Source organism: Budorcas taxicolor, chromosome 15 (genome assembly GCF_023091745.1).
Source record: "Budorcas taxicolor isolate Tak-1 chromosome 15, Takin1.1, whole genome shotgun sequence".
Taxonomy (NCBI): Eukaryota; Metazoa; Chordata; class Mammalia; order Artiodactyla; family Bovidae; genus Budorcas; species Budorcas taxicolor.
The window spans coordinates 63,494,610-63,511,797 of record NC_068924.1 but is presented as its reverse complement, the minus strand read 5'-3'; the positions used below and the strand labels follow the sequence as shown (position 1 = coordinate 63,511,797).

Here is a 17,188-nt window from a genome sequence, read left to right as displayed (position 1 = left end):
ACAATCCCTCTCTATAAAGTTCAAGCTTGGCATTATGAGATGGAATATTTCACAACCACGTACATAGCAAATTTATACATCATATAGTTTCAATACAAGGAGGCAAACTAAATGAGCTGCAATGATTCTATGTCCAGATTCTGATGTATGACAAACACGAACTCGATTTTCTCAGAACAAAGTCTCTCTTCCATATTTTTACACCTTGGATCTAGGTGCCAGGATACAACTAGTCTTTATTTTACGATTCTCTATTATAATCTCTCACCTATGAGACTATCACATTTCCCATTACTTCTGACATTAAGTACTTTATTATGAAAATTTCACATTGTTTTATGAATTCCCACATCAAGAACCACAAAAATTTTCATATTTTAAAAACAAAAACATCATTCCTCCTACAGCCACCCTTCATGGGTGAATTGGAATTGCTTCTCTGAATAATGACAATAAAACATAAAAATTCTGTAATAGATTATTATCCTTCTCTGAAATGAAGGTGACAAAAAAACAAAGACATTCTGGACATTTCCATTATTCAGTACTATCTCCTGATTGATTATACTGACTTATGGAGAGTAAAATGCGCAATGTGTTTTCTGATTAATCTGACCAATCTATCTATCCTCAGACTCTCACACTAGAAAATCATTTTAAGAAGTATTAATTTATTAATGAAAATGAATATTTCATTTTAGTATATCCTCGTTCTTCCTGAATATTATACACATCTTTTCCAAATATATTTTTTTCAGTGGGAAGGTAATTATATAGTCATATTTCCAGTTTTGAATGAAGGGCTGTACATAACTAATATCTGATAGCTGCCATCAATTCTTTTGAAGATAGTATGGGCTTTTCTAGACTCCTTGAATTTCAACCTGTACATAACATTGCTTAATTCCATTGGAAGTTATATATCACTTCCCTTCTCATTTCAATAGCAGTACATTCTACCTTTCTCCTAGCAAACTGAGGAGGCCTTGAAATGGGCACCAACTACAGTTCCTGTTCATAACTGGGCACAACTATAGTAATAATAAAGGAAATGTGGTTTTTTATTCCCCTGGTCATACAGGTTATTTCAATTAGTACTCAAAAAATACCCCATATTTTGTTAAGACTAACTCTCTTGTAGTCATTCTAGTGTTATCAAGCTAAAAAGTATATATATTGGCTGATAAGTCTGCCCTGCTACAGCAGTTAAAGACAATACTTAAAATATTTTAAGGTAACTAGAGTAACGTACATTTCCAGTTTACATTTAAATATACTGATTTTAGAGTCTCATCAATCCATCACAACTGTTTTAGTCTCATTTTCTGCCTCAACAGAATGGCACTGTCATTTTTTAGTATGTATTTTTTATTTTTAGAACACGTTTTTTCTTAGTATATTGCTGCTTTACCTGCATCAGGCATTTGAGCATACGAGCAATCGATCACTCGCTGAATCTATAGCAGTTTTTCTAAACAATTCCTTATTTCTTCAAATCTGATCTTCCGATCTTTCTAAAGCATAATTCAGTTTTCAACTTCAAATATAGTGCATTAATCTAATTTCTTATTCTCTAAGGCATGTCTTTAATTTTAAAACACTCATAGATCAGCAAAACCTATTAAAGAAGTTTTAAAGTGAAGATCTACACATCAATTCTAAAAGGTCTCTAGATTAAAAAAAAAGATTAATATGAGCAAACTCTTAAAATACAAAGGCAGAACAAATAGCTTTGTGGCTAATATGAAGCAGATCTAAGCTCCATTACTCTAACAATTAAGGAAATTCCACAATTTACATAGGGTCATGCTCTGTTTCATAATGCGACTATAATCGAAACACAGAAATCACGCAGACAGACAAATCGAAGAAATAAATTACCCAGTACTTTATTAGCACAGCTCTCTGTTCTTTAATTTGCTTATTTCCTAATAGAGAGAAAGCTTTTCATTTAATCACTTCTCTTTCTAATGCGAGAACTCATTAAATAAAATTAACCTTTCAAATTTCTGCTTAGATAAAGCAATTCTGCCACCTGCAGGCTGGATGAAAAAAGGCCATATGAAGTACAAGGAATTTCAAAATCAGTACCAGGGCACAAAGTATTAACACAGCAGTTTTGAATGAAGAAAGGTAAAGATGTCACATGGATCTTTGTTCAAATACTTATTTTGATATAAGAATAGACTGAAAATGTCAATGAGCAACAACAGAAAACATACTAGTTGGTCTGAATATAGTATCAAAAGTAACAAGCATGAAAGATGTCCCTCAAACAGTACACATGGCCTAAGTAAAGGAGAGGGAAGCAGTGCAGCAGGCCATGGGGTTGCAAAGAGTCAGACACGACTTAGTGACTGCACGCGTGTGCACACACACACACACACGGCATAATCCAATTTCTACCTATTTAACTTGTATGTACACAAAGACCGAAAGGATTCACTCCAAAATGACAACAGTACCTGTCTCTAGTTGATGGTTTTATGTTTCTTTGTTCCTTGTTACTTTTAGACACAAACTCACAAAAACAGGGAGAAAAGAAAGAACAATAGAACAACACTGCTGGAAGCAGAGAACTGAATAATGTAGATAGTAAGACAAATGATTGACCAAGAAAGTCTAAGAAAGCTGAATGCTAAACCAAAGTGGAAAAAACTGAGATAATCAACCTGGTTTATATGAGAATTTCCCAAAGGTCCAAGAACTGGCAGTACTGAGACCTTTGGAAACACTGGCCCTTTGAAGACTTGGATGAATGCTATTTAAGTGCTGAGTAACATCACCATCCTGCAACAGAAGCCTGGAGGTTGTTTCCTCTGTAGAAGTAAAAGAGAAGACCTTTGGGAGACTGGTTGAACCTACACGCCTAGAGAAATACAGAAACTACGAAAGTACATTAACTGAGACATCAGCTGATGTGACTGACAATACCAGAAACTGTGTTAAGTAGGTATTACATGGTGTCGGACAAATAGGCAAGTTAAACAGAAAAACTAAAGAAAAAAAGTTTAAAGGGAAAGATTTTTTTAAAAAGCAGAAAAGGTCAGCTCAGTAGCTCAGTTCAGTTCAGTCGTTCAGTCGTGTCCGACTCCTTGCGACCCCATGAATCGCAGCACACCAGGCCTCCCTGTCCATCACCATCTCCCGGAGTTCACTCAGACTCATGTCCATTGAGTCAGTGATGCCATCCAGCCATCTCATCTTCGGTCGCCCCCTTCTCCTCCTGCCCCCAATCCCTCCCAGCATCAGAGTCTTTTCCAATGAGTCAACTCTTTGCATGAGGTGGCCAAAGTACTAGTGTTTCAGCTTTAGCATTCCTTCAGAATGGACTGGTTGGATCTCCTTGCAGTCCAAGTAGCTCAGTAGTGTCCAACTCTTTGTGACCCCATGGAATGCAGCACGCCAGGCCTCCCTGTCCATCACCAACTCCCAGAGCTCACGCAAACTCATGTCCATCGAGTTGGTGATGCCATTTAACCATCTCATCCTGTCGTCTCCTTCTCTTCCTACCTTCAATCTTTCCCAGCATCAAGGTCTTTTCAAATGAGTCAGTTCTTCGCATCAGGTGGCCAAAGTATTGGGGTTTCAGCTTCAGCATCAATCCTTCCAATGAATATTCAGGACTGACTTCCTTTAGGATTGACTGGTTGGATCTCCTTGCAGTTCAAGAGACTCTGAAGAGTCTTCTCCAACATCACAGTTCAAAAGCATCAATTCTTTGGCGCTCAGCTTTCTTTACAGTCCAACTGTTACATCCATCATGACTACTGGAAAAAGCACAGCTTTGACTAGACAGACCTTTGTTGGCAAAGTAATGTGTCTGCTTTTTAATATGCTGTCTAGGTTGGTCATAGCTTTTCTTCCAAGGAGCAAGCATCTTTTAATTTATGGGCGGCAGTCACCATCTGCAGTGATTTTGGAGTGCAAGAAAGTAAAGTCTCTCACTGTTTCCCCATCTATTTGCCATGAAGTGATGGGACTGGATGCCATGTCTTCCTGGTTCTTAGTTTTCTGAATATTGAGTTTTTCACTCTTCGCTTTCACATTCATCAAGAGGTTCTTTATTTCCTCTTCACTTTCTGCCATAAGGGTGGTATCATCTACATATCTGAGGTTATTGATATTTCTCCGAGCAACCTTGATTCCAGCTTGTGCTTTATCCAGCCCAGCATTTTGCATGATATACTCTGCATATAAGTTAAATAAGCAAGGTGACAATATACGGCCTTTATGTACTCCTTTCCCGATTTGGAACCAGTCTGTTCTTCCATGTCTAGTTCTAGCTGTTGCTTCTGGACCTGCATACAGATTTTTCAGGAGGCAGGTCAGGTGGTCTAGTATTCCCATCTCTAAGAATTTTCCAGTTTGTTGTGATCTACTCAGCCAAAGGCTTTGGCATAGTCAATAAAGCAGAAGTAGATGGTTTTCTGGAACTCTTGCTTTTTCGATAACCCAACGGATGTTGGCAATTTGATCTCTGGTTCCTCTGCCATTTCTAAATCCAGCTTGAACATCTGGAATTTCATGGTTCATGTACTTTTGAAGCCTGGCTTGGAAAATTTTGAGTATTACTTTGCTAGTGTTGAAACAGCTCAATAGCTATTGAATAGCCCTGCTGAAATAGATCAATAGCTATTGAATAGCACTGCAATAACTCCGACCAGGAATCCAAGAAGCTGAAGTTGAACAGTTCTATGAAGACCTACAAGACCTTCTAGAACTAACACCCCCCAAAAGATGTCCTTTTCATTATAGGGGACTCGAATGCAAAAGTAGGAAGTCAAGATTTTAATATCTGGAGTAACAAGCAAATTTGGCCTTAGAGTACAAAACGAAGCAGCTCAAAGGCTAACAGAGTTTTGCCAAGAGAACGTACTGGTCATAGCAAACACCTTCTCCCAACAACACAAGAGAAGACTCTACACATGGACATCACCAGATGGTCAATACTGAAATCAGATTGATTACATTCTTTGTAGCCAAAGATGGAGAAGCTCTATAGTCAGCAAAAACAAGACTGGGAGCTGACTGTGGCTCAGATCATGAACTCCTTATTGCCAAATTCAGACTCATACTGAAGAAAGTAGGGAAAACCACCAGACCATTCAGGCATGACCTAAATCAAATCCCTATGATTATACAGTGGAAATGACAAATAGATTCAAGGGATTAGATCTGATAGACAGAGTGCTTGAAGAACTATGGAAGGAGTTTTGTGACATTGTACATGAGGCAGTGAGCAAGACCATCCCCAAGAAAAAGAAATGCAAAAAGGCTAAATGATTGCCTGATGAGGCCTTACAAATAGCTAAGAAAAAAAGAGAAGCTAAAGGCAATGGAGAAAAGGAAAGATACACCCATTTGAAAGGAGAGTTCCAAAGAATGCATGGAGATAAGAAAGCCTTCTCCAGTGATCAATGCAAAGAAATAGAGGAAAATAACAGAATAGGAAAGACTAGAGATCTCTTCAAGAAAATCAGAGATACCAATGGAACATTTCATGTAAAGAGGGGTACAAAAAAGGATAGAAATGGTACGGACCTAACAAAAGCAGAAGATATTAAGAAGAGGTACAGAAGAACTATACAAAAAAGATCTTCACGACCCAGATAACCACGATGATGTGATCACTCACCTAGAGCCAGACATCCTGGAATGTGAAGTCAAGTGGGCCTTCGGAAGCATCACTACAAACAAAGCTAGTGGAGGCGATGGAATTCCAGTTGAGCTATTTCAAATGCTAAAAGACGATGCTGTGGAAGGGCTGTATTCAATATAGAAGCAAATCTGGAAAACTCAGGAGTGACCACAGGGCTGGAAAAGGTCAGTTTTCATTCCAATCCCAAAGAAAGGCAATGCCAACGAATGCTCAAACTATAGCATGACTGCACTCATCTCACACGCCAGTCAAGTAAGAAAGGTAAGTCATAACATGGGATGATACACGACAATTCTCAGTTAAGCATACTTGGTTGGTGTCAACATTAAATACGGATTTAATTAAGAATTGAAAAATAACTACATTGGGAGAATGAGAGAGAGAAAACAGGGGGATGACTGATTAGAAGTCATCCATAGATAGTATATAACATAGGGAGATGAGCACATGCCAGAGGACGGTTAGGAGACAAAACTTGTTGCTTCTGAGGAAGATAACTGAAGGAGTAGGAAAAGATGGGTCAGAGATCCACCGTGTTGCCATAAGCCTTTTAGTACCATTTGCCTATTTAAACTATACACATGCACTACTGTATTAAAATAAGCTATTATTTAATAAGATAGGTTTAAATGAGGTTATACAGGTCAAGTCATTACAGTGGGGCCTGGCAAAAAGTTAAGTCTCAAAAAATGGTACCAGTTAATAGGCAGCACAGAGATGGTTAAGAGGATGAACTCTGAAGGCATGCAGTTGGCTATGTGATGATGTCCTGGGCTTCATAGGTGGTCAGTGGTAAAGAATCTGCCTGCCAATGCAGAGACACAAGAGCCACGGGTTTGATCTCTGGGTTGGGAAGATCCCCTGGAGGAGGGCATGGCAACCCACTCCAGTATTCCTGCCTGGAGAGTCCCATGGACAGAGGAGCCTGGTGGTCTACAGTCCACAGGGTCGCAAAGAGTTGGACATAACTGAAGCGACCCCCGCCCACGTACACAAACGACAATATCTTACTTCACCATTCACTGAGGTAAGGAGAAACAGATTCACAGGTTCCTCTCACACACCTTCCCAACCTAAACTTGAAGGTTCCCTTTCTCCTCTTTACCTTATCCAGCCTTGCCCTCATTGCTGAAGTGCACTAACTCTTGAACTCTTGAACCGTACTGCACATGTGAAAACCTAATTCTCATTAATGCCACTGGCAGGTGCTGTACCTCCTGCGGTGCTCTTAATGCTGCCCACTACAGCGAGAGGGCAAACGAGGCACTCAAGAAACGCTTACAGAGCTCCTGCTGTCCCAGCCCTCAACCCACAGAAGACCAGAATCCTGACCTCAAAGGATTATAGTTTAAATGGGACATCAAGACAAACATACTAGTGGTAGACAGTAGTAGATGACCGTGCTGTCAGATGCCAAAGGGCTGAGAGACGAGATTCTAGCTGATCAGGAAAGGAAATCTTGATTTGTGTGCTAGTACCGCTTCATCCTCATTAGAATGGCTATTATCAAAAACGCAGAAAACAATTGTTGGTGGAGAAATTAAGAGCCCTTGTGCACTACCAGAGGGAAAGTAAAACAAGTAAAACAATGCAGCTTCTGTGTAGAAACCACCCAATGGTTCCTCAAAACATTAAACGTTGAATGATCATTTATTTGATGAGGCAATCTCACTTATGGCTATATACCCAAAAGAAATGAAAGCAGGAATAAGAACAGGTGTTTGCACAACCACGTTCATAGCAGCGCTATTCACAGCGGCCAAAAACTGCAAACCCCCCAAGTGTCCATTGATACGTGAATGGATAAACAAAATGTAGTATATACAGCCAATAAAATGTGATTCGGCCTCCAAAACGGATGAAATTCAGATACCTGCAATAACATGGATGAAACTTGAAGACATTATACTAAGTGAAATAAGCCAGACACAAAAAGACAAATATTTCATGACTGCATCTTTAATGAGGTACCTACGTAGAACAGGCAAATTCAGAGAGGAGGTAGAACAGTGGTTGCCAAGGGCTGGGTGGAGAGGGAACAGGGAGTTACTGTTCAGTGGGTACAAAGTTTCAGTTTGGGATGATGAAAAAGTTTTGGAGACCACAGTAATGGCCATACAACAGTGTGAAAGCTCTCAGTGTCCTGGAACTATACATTTAAAAATAGTTAAAATAGTAAATTTTATATATATATATTTTACAATGAAAAAATAACATTTAATTAAAAAAAAAATCTGCCAGGCAAATAAAACATGGTGAGGGGCCAACAGAGATATTCCAGGATAGGGAAACATCATATGCAAACAAAGAGCAAGGAAACATAGCTTAGTTTGGCTAAAGAGTAGGACATAATGAAAATGAAAAGTGGGTCGAGGAAGTTCAAAAAAGTATGCTGGGACTACTACCTAACAGTACATAGCCCCAGTACTTCCCAGTACACTTTACTACATGGGTAATGGGTTTGACATTCTATAAACAGCAATGAAAAGGCATGAAAATATTTTGAGTAAAAGAAATAAACACAATAAAAATACTGAACTTGTTTGCAGTGCCATAGGCATAGCTATGTCCACAAGGATATAACTGACAAAAAAGAAAAGAAAAACTGCACGTGCTTTGCGATGGTCACAACCATAAAGCTAAAATAATGGGATTTTAAATACAAAGTGAATATATCCATGAACGTATTACCTGTTCTCCTTTACTGACTTAGAATACTTGTTCTGAGACTGAAAAGTCATGTAAAGGACCAGATCCTTTTAAGAAATGTAAGGAAGGTAAGGGGCCCCAGTTGCAGAGGAGGACTATTTTCCTGGTTCATCAGAGAAGCCTTCCTCTGACAAAGTGAGCAGAACTGAATGGAAGAAGCCACGCACATCTCTGTCAGGGCCTTCTGAACAGAGGAAAGCGCAAGCACAAGAATGAGCCGAGAGCATACTTGGTACGTTCAGAATTCACCAAGGGAGCCGGTGTGCTAGAGTGGACCCAGTGTGAGCAGAGGCACGGTCAGAGCCGAAGTCATAGAGGTGGAGGGTTTGTATCATACTGGGCCTTGTAAACCACAGTCAGGGCTTCAGATTTTCTTCTGAGATTTATGAGAAGCTCTTGGAGGGTTTTCAGCAGAAGAGTAACATGATCTGGTTTATAATTTAAAAGTGACACTCTGAAAGCTGCAGGGAGAACAGTCTGTACTGGGCCAAGGGTGTGGCGGGGACAACTACTGGGACACTCCTGCAATAAACTGGAATAGAGGTGGTAGAAGCCTGGCCAGGCTAGTTGGTGGAACAAGTGGTGAGGAGTGGTCAGATTACATTTAAAAAGTAGAGCCAATGAGAGTTTCTGGTTTTCAGATGTGGCATGGGAAAGTCAGGAATCAAGGATGACTTGATTTAGGAGTACCAGCTTAAAAAAAAAAAACAAAACAAAACAGAAATCCAAATTAGATGCCTCTGCTCCAAAAATAACATTCTTCTTCCTATAAAAAGTGCCCTAAAAGCTTACATAGCCTTGATTCCTATTCAGCTATTCAAATATAGACAGAAAAATCCTATTAAAAATCAGGTCAGTTATGAAGAGCCTATGCTTGCTCTTGGCAAAGCATTGGCCCAGGGAAACAGTCCAGGGAAACCTTGTTTGGTTCTTCCAAGTGTAGAAACTACACTCACTCTCTTCCCCTCTTAGCATAAGACCTGCCACACACATACACACGAGCCAGTACTTGATGGCATCAGTGTTAAACCTGAGGCATAAAGTGTAATGACTAGTGGGTGTCAGTCAGGTGGGCCTGCAAGGTGTCTCCCATCTGCCCTTACAGATCTACTCATCAACCCTCCCCAACACTACTAAACAGGCTACACTAACAGGCTTCCTTGCTTTGGCCACCAGCTGGGTTCCACCAATAGGCAGCATAAGGAGACTGAAAAGGAGAGAGGAGAGTGAGGTCAGGTTATTTCCTCAGCTCCCTCCTTGCAGGGTCGCCTGACCTGGCTGGATCCTTTAACCAAAGGGCACAGCTCCATCAGAGATCACAAAGGCTCCCCACTTCCCAGTTCCGGAAGTGCTCCCTGCCCATGCCTCTTCAAGCTGAGGGTGATCACAGCACCTTACTCAAAAAGCCCCTTAGTACCGTGCCATCTCTATACCCTAAGTTCACAAAAACGGTCACTTACTAAACTCCACTCAAATTACCCATTTTTAGAGTGTTATCCATTCCCTGACAGGACCGTATTAAGAGGATTTAGGAGGGTGGCATTAAGTAACAAGAAAAATTTCAAACCACAGGCAGGTCACTCCATTTGAACGAACAGTTATGAGCAGAGAGGGGCTTTCCTGGTAGCTCAGCTGGTAAAGAATCTGCCTGCAATGCAGGAGACTGCAGTTTGATTCCTGGATTGGGAAGATGCCCTGGAGAAGGGATAGGCTACCCACTCCAGTATTCTTGGGTTTCCGTGGGGGCTTAGTCAGTAAACAATCAGCCTGCAATGCAGGGGACCTGGGTTCGATCCCTGGGTCATGAAGATGCCCAGGAGGAGAGCATGGCAACCCACTCCAATATTCTTGCCTACCAGCTTTCTTGTTCTCAGATACGGCAAATACCCTTGCAAAGTAGCACAATTATTTTCTATACGAAATAACCAAAATGTTCATGGTAACAGGTTGGAGACCAGGCGGCATTATAGATAAATTACAGGGAGATCTACAAGTTCCCTGGAATCACATACAAAATTTTGCTTTTTTCTGAAGAAGTTTGAGAGTTTTTCAGTTTTCAAATAGATTTATGCCCCTCTAAAAAAATTCAATGCCAACAGATTCCCTGAATTATAAAGAAATGCTCCTGAATTATATATTCACCAACCTTAATTCTTCCCTAGAAATGTTTTGCTAATACAAGACAGACTGTGATTGCAGGAAAATATCTGGTAGACCACCAGCTACAGTAAATGGACTGCTTACCAAGTACAAAAAATAAAGAGGCACAATACAGTCCACTTTGTTTACAGAACCTGTTGATTCCTTCATATACTTAGTACCCACCCAGTGATTTGAACGTATGTCAGTGTGGCTGAAGAACCATTTCCTGAGTGAAATACACCAAACACCTCAGAAGAGGTTTCAGCTTGCAGCACTGCTCTTTCTGGGATTAAACTAGACATTTTAAATTCTACATGAATCCCAGTTAATTTTGCAATCTTGGAACAAAGGCAAAAAGAAATCACCACTCCAGAGTGTAGTGGAAGAATGAACATATGACTAACAGTTTGGGGATTTACACATTTTGTCATAAAGGCAAATTGATGCTCAAGACAACAACAAGGTATATATTCAAGAGTGGACCATCTTAGAAACTTACAGAGAGGACACTGACATATACTTTTTAACTCTTGAATGGTCCTAATATCCTTTATAAGTCTAGAATGTTAGTATCTTAAGTTATTTAAAATAAAAAACTTAAGACATCACAACTGTTCCTGACAAAACATTTCCCAATGTAGATATTACTCAAATGCCTCACTTATTTAAAAAAAAAAAAAAAGCAGGTGTTCGCTAAAACATACAGAGTGAACAGAACTTCAGCATGTTGCCACTGTTCTGCTGATGTCTACAGTCAAGTTATTACTTGGCACTGAAGAAGACTGTGGTTAGGGAAAGAACTGGCTTTGGTGTCAGGCAGCCTGGGTTGAAACTAGATTTTTATCATCAGAGCACAGCATTAGCTGTCATAAGTTCTGAGTGAATTCACATAAAGGGCTGAGAAAGGGGAATGGTACATGGCAAGCTCTCAATAAATGCTACGTTTTATTCCCAAACCCACTTTTCCAACTTTTTTCTGGCTGGCAGAGACCCGATTCTGTTCAGCTATAACCCTTTTTTGTGAACACGTGCCCTGAGTTGATGAGCCCACTGCCCTAGTCCATTTGGACTGCTATGAGAAAATACCTGAGGCTGGTGGCTTATAAACAACATTTATTTCTCACAATTCTGGAGGCTGGAGAGTCCAAGATCATGATGCTGGCCAATCCGGGATGGTGGCTGATGAGGGCCCACTTCCCAGTTCACAGAGAGCATCTTCCTGTGGTGTCTTCACATGGTGGGAGGGGCAAGGCAGCTCTTTGGAGTCTCTTTTATAAGGGCACTAGACCCCATTCATGAAGGCTCCTCTCACTCTGACCCAGGCCCCTGCCAAAGGCCCCCACCTCCTAATACCCTCTCATTGCCCATTAGGTTACAATGTATGAATTTGGGGAGGACACAAATATTCAGTTCCCAACTTCATGATTAGTCAAAGTCAGTCTACTCCAAGATATCCAACAAGCAAGGACCTCTTTTCTTCCTCTGTATATTATTACGTGCATAGTTCCAAAGCATTCATTCACTTACCAACCTGGGACAAACCACTAAACCTCATGGACTATCTCTTCACCCATAAAATACAACTAACCTTTGCATGGGTCTTATGATTAGAAGTGACAGAGGTATAGAATCTTTTTTCAGGCCACACTGTGTGGCCTGTAGGATCTTACTTCTCCAACCAGGGATTGAACCTGTGCTCCCTATACTGGTGTGCAGAGCGTTAACCACCAAACCACCAGGGAAGTTCAAAAAGAATCTAAAATGAAGCCCGGCAAATAGTGAATGTTCAGTATGTAATGGCTCCTTGGAATATCCCACTTTAATATCGTGAATGAAAAGTTTAAAAGCAATGCATACTAAGTACTTCCTGATAATCCAAATCTTACCAGATTATCCTGCTGCTGCTTCTACTAAGATCTCATTCATCCCCTTTCTATTTTCCTTAGTTAGTTAGTTCACTCGCTCAGTCATGTCCGACTCTTTGCAACCCCACGAATCGCAGCACGCCAGGCCTCCCTGTCCATCACTAACTCCCGGAGTTCATCTTAGATGACCACAGATCTCAACTATTGAGTAGCCTATTCTGCCTTGTTTAATTGATCATCCATTTTCTCTAGTCAATACTTAACCCCAAAACAATTAAAATGAGGGACTTCACTATTCTACTTTAATCAAGTGGTCAGAATAACAGACATCATTGATTCCCAACTCACACTTCCCTTTTAAAGGAAATGTCCAAACTGCAGTCTTTGATGGAATCAACCCTGTGTTCTATACTACAACTGACCTACATTGGGTCATCAGCTTCTCTGCCCAGGGAATCTGGAATTAGATCACAAAAATGGTGGTGTGTGCTTGAACTAAACTGAAAGAGCAACGAATCTAAGGACCTGCACTGGCATTAAGGCAAGGCAAGTTGACATGATAGAAAAAGAAAAACCATGAGTAAGTAGATTGACAAGTGTGTGGAGAAAACCAACGTAAATCAGAGAAAGAGAGCAGACAATGGGAGCCCTACAAGAAACGGATATGGCCCAGGCACTCTGGTGTTGCACCCTTCTAAGAAATCCTATAGTTCAGCAAGTTTGTATGTTTCTGTTTCCATGCTTAAAGAACTCAAAGAACAGTAAGAGTCTCATCAATATCAGTGTAGAAAGATCTACTTACAGCCCGGCCTAAAACAGTATTTATACTTTGGCAAAAATAACTGTAAAAATTAATAAACAGAAACTTCAATGAAATAGAGCTGGGAGACCAGAAGGGGGATGTCTCACACGCTGTGATAACTGCAAAGCCCAAAAGGAAGAAGACTGATTCCTCTTCTTTCCTGGCGAGGACTCAGCCAATGAAAAGCCGTGGACTCTTTGCTTACTGTAGCCTCCCACCTCCTCTGTCCCTCTGTATTAAGTGTTCTCCTTCCTGAGCTTGTGGGGATTAGAATGTGGCTCCCCATGGTTGCAGACCCCAAACTGCTCTTCTCTGCAGATCCCGAATAAACCCATCTTTGGTCAAGAAATGTCTGGTAGTCTGTTATAGGTCAACATGCCACACCACTGACTCTTAACAAAGAAGTCCTCTCCTTGTTATAGAACCACCATAGAAAACTCAGATGCTTAGAGGAAACAGAAGAAGTGGGTTATCAGTACCTTGGGCTTCCCTCATAGCTCAGTCGGTAAAGAATCTGCCTGCAATGCAGGAGACCTGGGTTCGATTCCTGGGTTGGGAAAACCCCGTGGAGAAGGAAATGGCAACCCATTCCAGTATTCATGCCTGGAGAATCCCATGGACAGAGGAGCCTGACCATGGGGTCGCAAGAGTCAGACACGACTTAGCGACTAAAGTACTAACTACTACCATCAGTATCTTGTAAGTTTCTACAGCTCCAGTCATGCTTCATTTTCATATTAAATCATGATAAATTTCCTCCTTTATACACACACACACACACACACACACACAGAGCCCTCTCCCATTTTTCCTAACCTATCTCTCGTTTTCCGCTTTCCATAGAGAGAAGAGTGCAAGAAAAAACAACAACTAGAGGTGATGACAAATTTCAAAGGACATTCAGTCTTGCTGGCTGAGAGGTAACAGAGAAGAGAAAACGGTCAACTAGAAAGTATGTAATTTCCTACCTGAAGAGAACAGTCATTACTCAGTCTCAATCGTCTGTCACCATACAGGTCCTAACATTAAATTTTCAAAGGAAGACAAAAATTTAGACTGTTTATCTGAGGTTTCTAGTTTTTAAATGTTGTCAATAAATTTAATTTTCTCCTAAAATGACACAGACTGGTTCACTAGCTGCAAATGTGCAATACTGTAGAGCTGTTTTTTTTAAAAAATATAACTTCTGAGATTTTTAGCTTCCCCAGATATGTTTATTTAACATCTATATACGCAAGGCCTATAGTCAGATATTGGGCGAAGCACGACAAAGACCGAAGCTCATTTATTTTCCTCCTCTCATGTTATTTTACATTCAACACGTCATTTCTCAGAGACCACTTAAAACCAACAATATTAACATCTTACTAATTATTAATTAATTCCAAACTAAGCCATTTTCTCTGAAAGGGCAGCAATGGAAACTCTTCAAAGTTAAACGCCTAGGGTGTGATGAAAAATGGTTTACAAATGCCTTGCCATTTCTGTAAATATCACAGTTAGCCTCTGGGTCTTTATGTCTGCAGCTCTTTCAGCCTGGAAGGGCTGCCACCTCCAGGAAGCCTTCTTATGTTCTCCCTTATCATCCTGAACTTAGCCCCTCTGGGCTCCCTACACACACTCCTGAAACCATGCCGCTGTTGTTTACCTCCCCATACTTTAAGGATAAAGCCTACACGGAACACAGGATTCCATCTCCAGAAGCATGACTAGATGGGCCATGTGCCTGAATATACAGAACCTGTTCCTTCAGCAGGACAACTGCTTTCTTAGCAGCTACCAGGTACCTTGCAACTAGGGCTCATTTCTTCACTCAGTAATAGTATGGTGAATAAGTCTCTGCCCTCTCAGTACACACTGCAGTTCAGAGACTGAAGCAGTTAAGGATTTGTTAAACACAGAGTGAAACAATACATGGCTCCTGTTCAGGTCATTACCAGTATAGCTGGGTGGCTTTGGGAGTACCACTGAGTTTCTCTGAGCCTTGGTATCTTCTGCCCAATAAAAATGCAGATAATGCGAACTTTACTAGGTAGTTGTGAGAAGCGAATAAGGAATTCTAAGAAGGGCCAAGCACACGGCATATGCTATAGTTCATAAACATGCTACCAACAAACACCTTTTAAAGAAACCAAAACTCCAAGTGACTTCACAACCGACTGATTTTTAAATCCTTGACAGTTAAGTGAAAGAGGAAATAATTCAATAATTGTGTCAAATTCATACTCTATAGACTACCAAATAGTTGTTTAGTTTTATGAAACTATAATTTCTACCAAGCTCGAGAAAAACCAACAAACACCTCGTAATCCATGCTCTGTAAAGCAAATGGTTCAAGGATTGTCATGTATATTTATCATGGCAAAACAAAAATATGTGAAAAGTCAGGAGACAAATTTTGACTTAGCATTAGGAAAAATATATAAGATTTCCAAATAACCTATGGCTATCCAATAACATACAGTAATCAGCTTTCGTGTAGACAGACTAATGCCTGTGCCCCACCACCCCCAAGATGTCCTAACCCCAGAACCTGTGAATGTTGTTGCATGGCAAGTGGGAATTAAGGTTGAAAAAGAGATCAGAATTGCTAAACACCTGACCTTTTTTCAAAAAAATTTAAATGACTTTTGCATTTTTTTTTTAATTCATTAATTTTTTTGGCCACACTGCACAGAATGTGGGATCTTAGTTCCCTTACCAGGGATCGAACCCACACCTCGTGCAGTGGAAGCGTAGTCTAAACCACTGGTGAGTGAGTGTATGTGTGTAGATGCTAAGTCGCTTCAGTCGTGTCCAACTCTTTGTGACCCTATGGACTGTAGCCCACTAGGCTCCTCTATCCATGGGATTCTCCAGGCAAGAATACTAGAATGGGTTGCCATGACCTCCTCCAGAGGATCTTCCCGACCCAGGGATCGAATCTGTCTTCTGCAGCTCCTGCACTGCAGGTGGATTCTTTGCCTCTGAGCCATGGGGGAAGTCCTTTAACCACTGGCTCACCAGGTAAACACCTGAGGACCACCACTGAACAACTGATCTTGAAATAGGGAAAGAATCCTAGGTCACTGAGGCGGGCCCTGTATCCATCAAAGAAGGAGGCACCAGGAAGCTAAGACAGCTTTCCTAGGATTCTTTACAGATGAAGTTCAAGCAGATATCTAGACAAGTTGTTCGCAGTGTGTTGGGGGGTAGGTAAAATTTCATGACGCCTCAGATAAGCACTGTCAAGTTGGGTCTAAGCAAAATCCCTGAAACGGCATGCACATTTTTGAGTATGCAACACTTGCCCCCTTTCTCAGTAGAGAGTTTGAAATGTTCAAAGATTCTCAAAAGTATCTGTTTAATAAGAACATTCTTTCTCAGTTATTCCTAAGAGTGAGCTTTTAATGTTCCATGATTTTCTAAGACAGCAAATCTCAAAGTGTAGCCCATCAAACACCAAACGTTGATGTTTTGTACACGAAAATTCACCAAAGGTTGTTGGTAAAACGTAGATTGCTGAGCTCTACCCCAGACAGAATCTCTGGCAGCTGTAGGAAAGTTCATTATTTAACAAACTGGGGGAAGAGAGGACAGGGAATGCTAAAACACAGTTTAAAAAAGCCACTGCTACAAGAGGGATTTTATGAAACATTAAGCTGAAGGAGTTTAATTGTTCCCTTAAATTTTAAAGTCTCAGTGCACTCACCATGCCATTAACTTCATGTAACTTTTTTTTTTTCCCCTTGGGCCTCAAGTAGCTCAGAATATGTAGGCAAATGCCTAAGCCAAATTTTTTATATTACAATTCATGGTATGGAGAGACTGAATGATCGGCAGGTAATAATTATACATCAGGCTCAGTATGCACTCGCCCCTTTTGTCAAGAAAAATAATGCCTGGCACACTACATTGCAAACTATTACATACTGGGAGAATTGTGTTTTATTTAATGACAACTTTCTATAATAAATTTAAGGAATTTCAACGACTGCCCAGTTCCACAGGGGTTAATTCACAACTCAC

The 17,188-nt window shown here is 40.6% G+C and overlaps 1 protein-coding gene across 1 annotated transcript in view; it reads right to left on the bottom strand.

Moving 5' to 3' along the window:
• Positions 1 to 17,188, bottom strand: part of PDHX (pyruvate dehydrogenase complex component X) — a 72,844-nt gene that overhangs the window by 54,514 nt on the left and 1,142 nt on the right. The window lies entirely within an intron of this gene.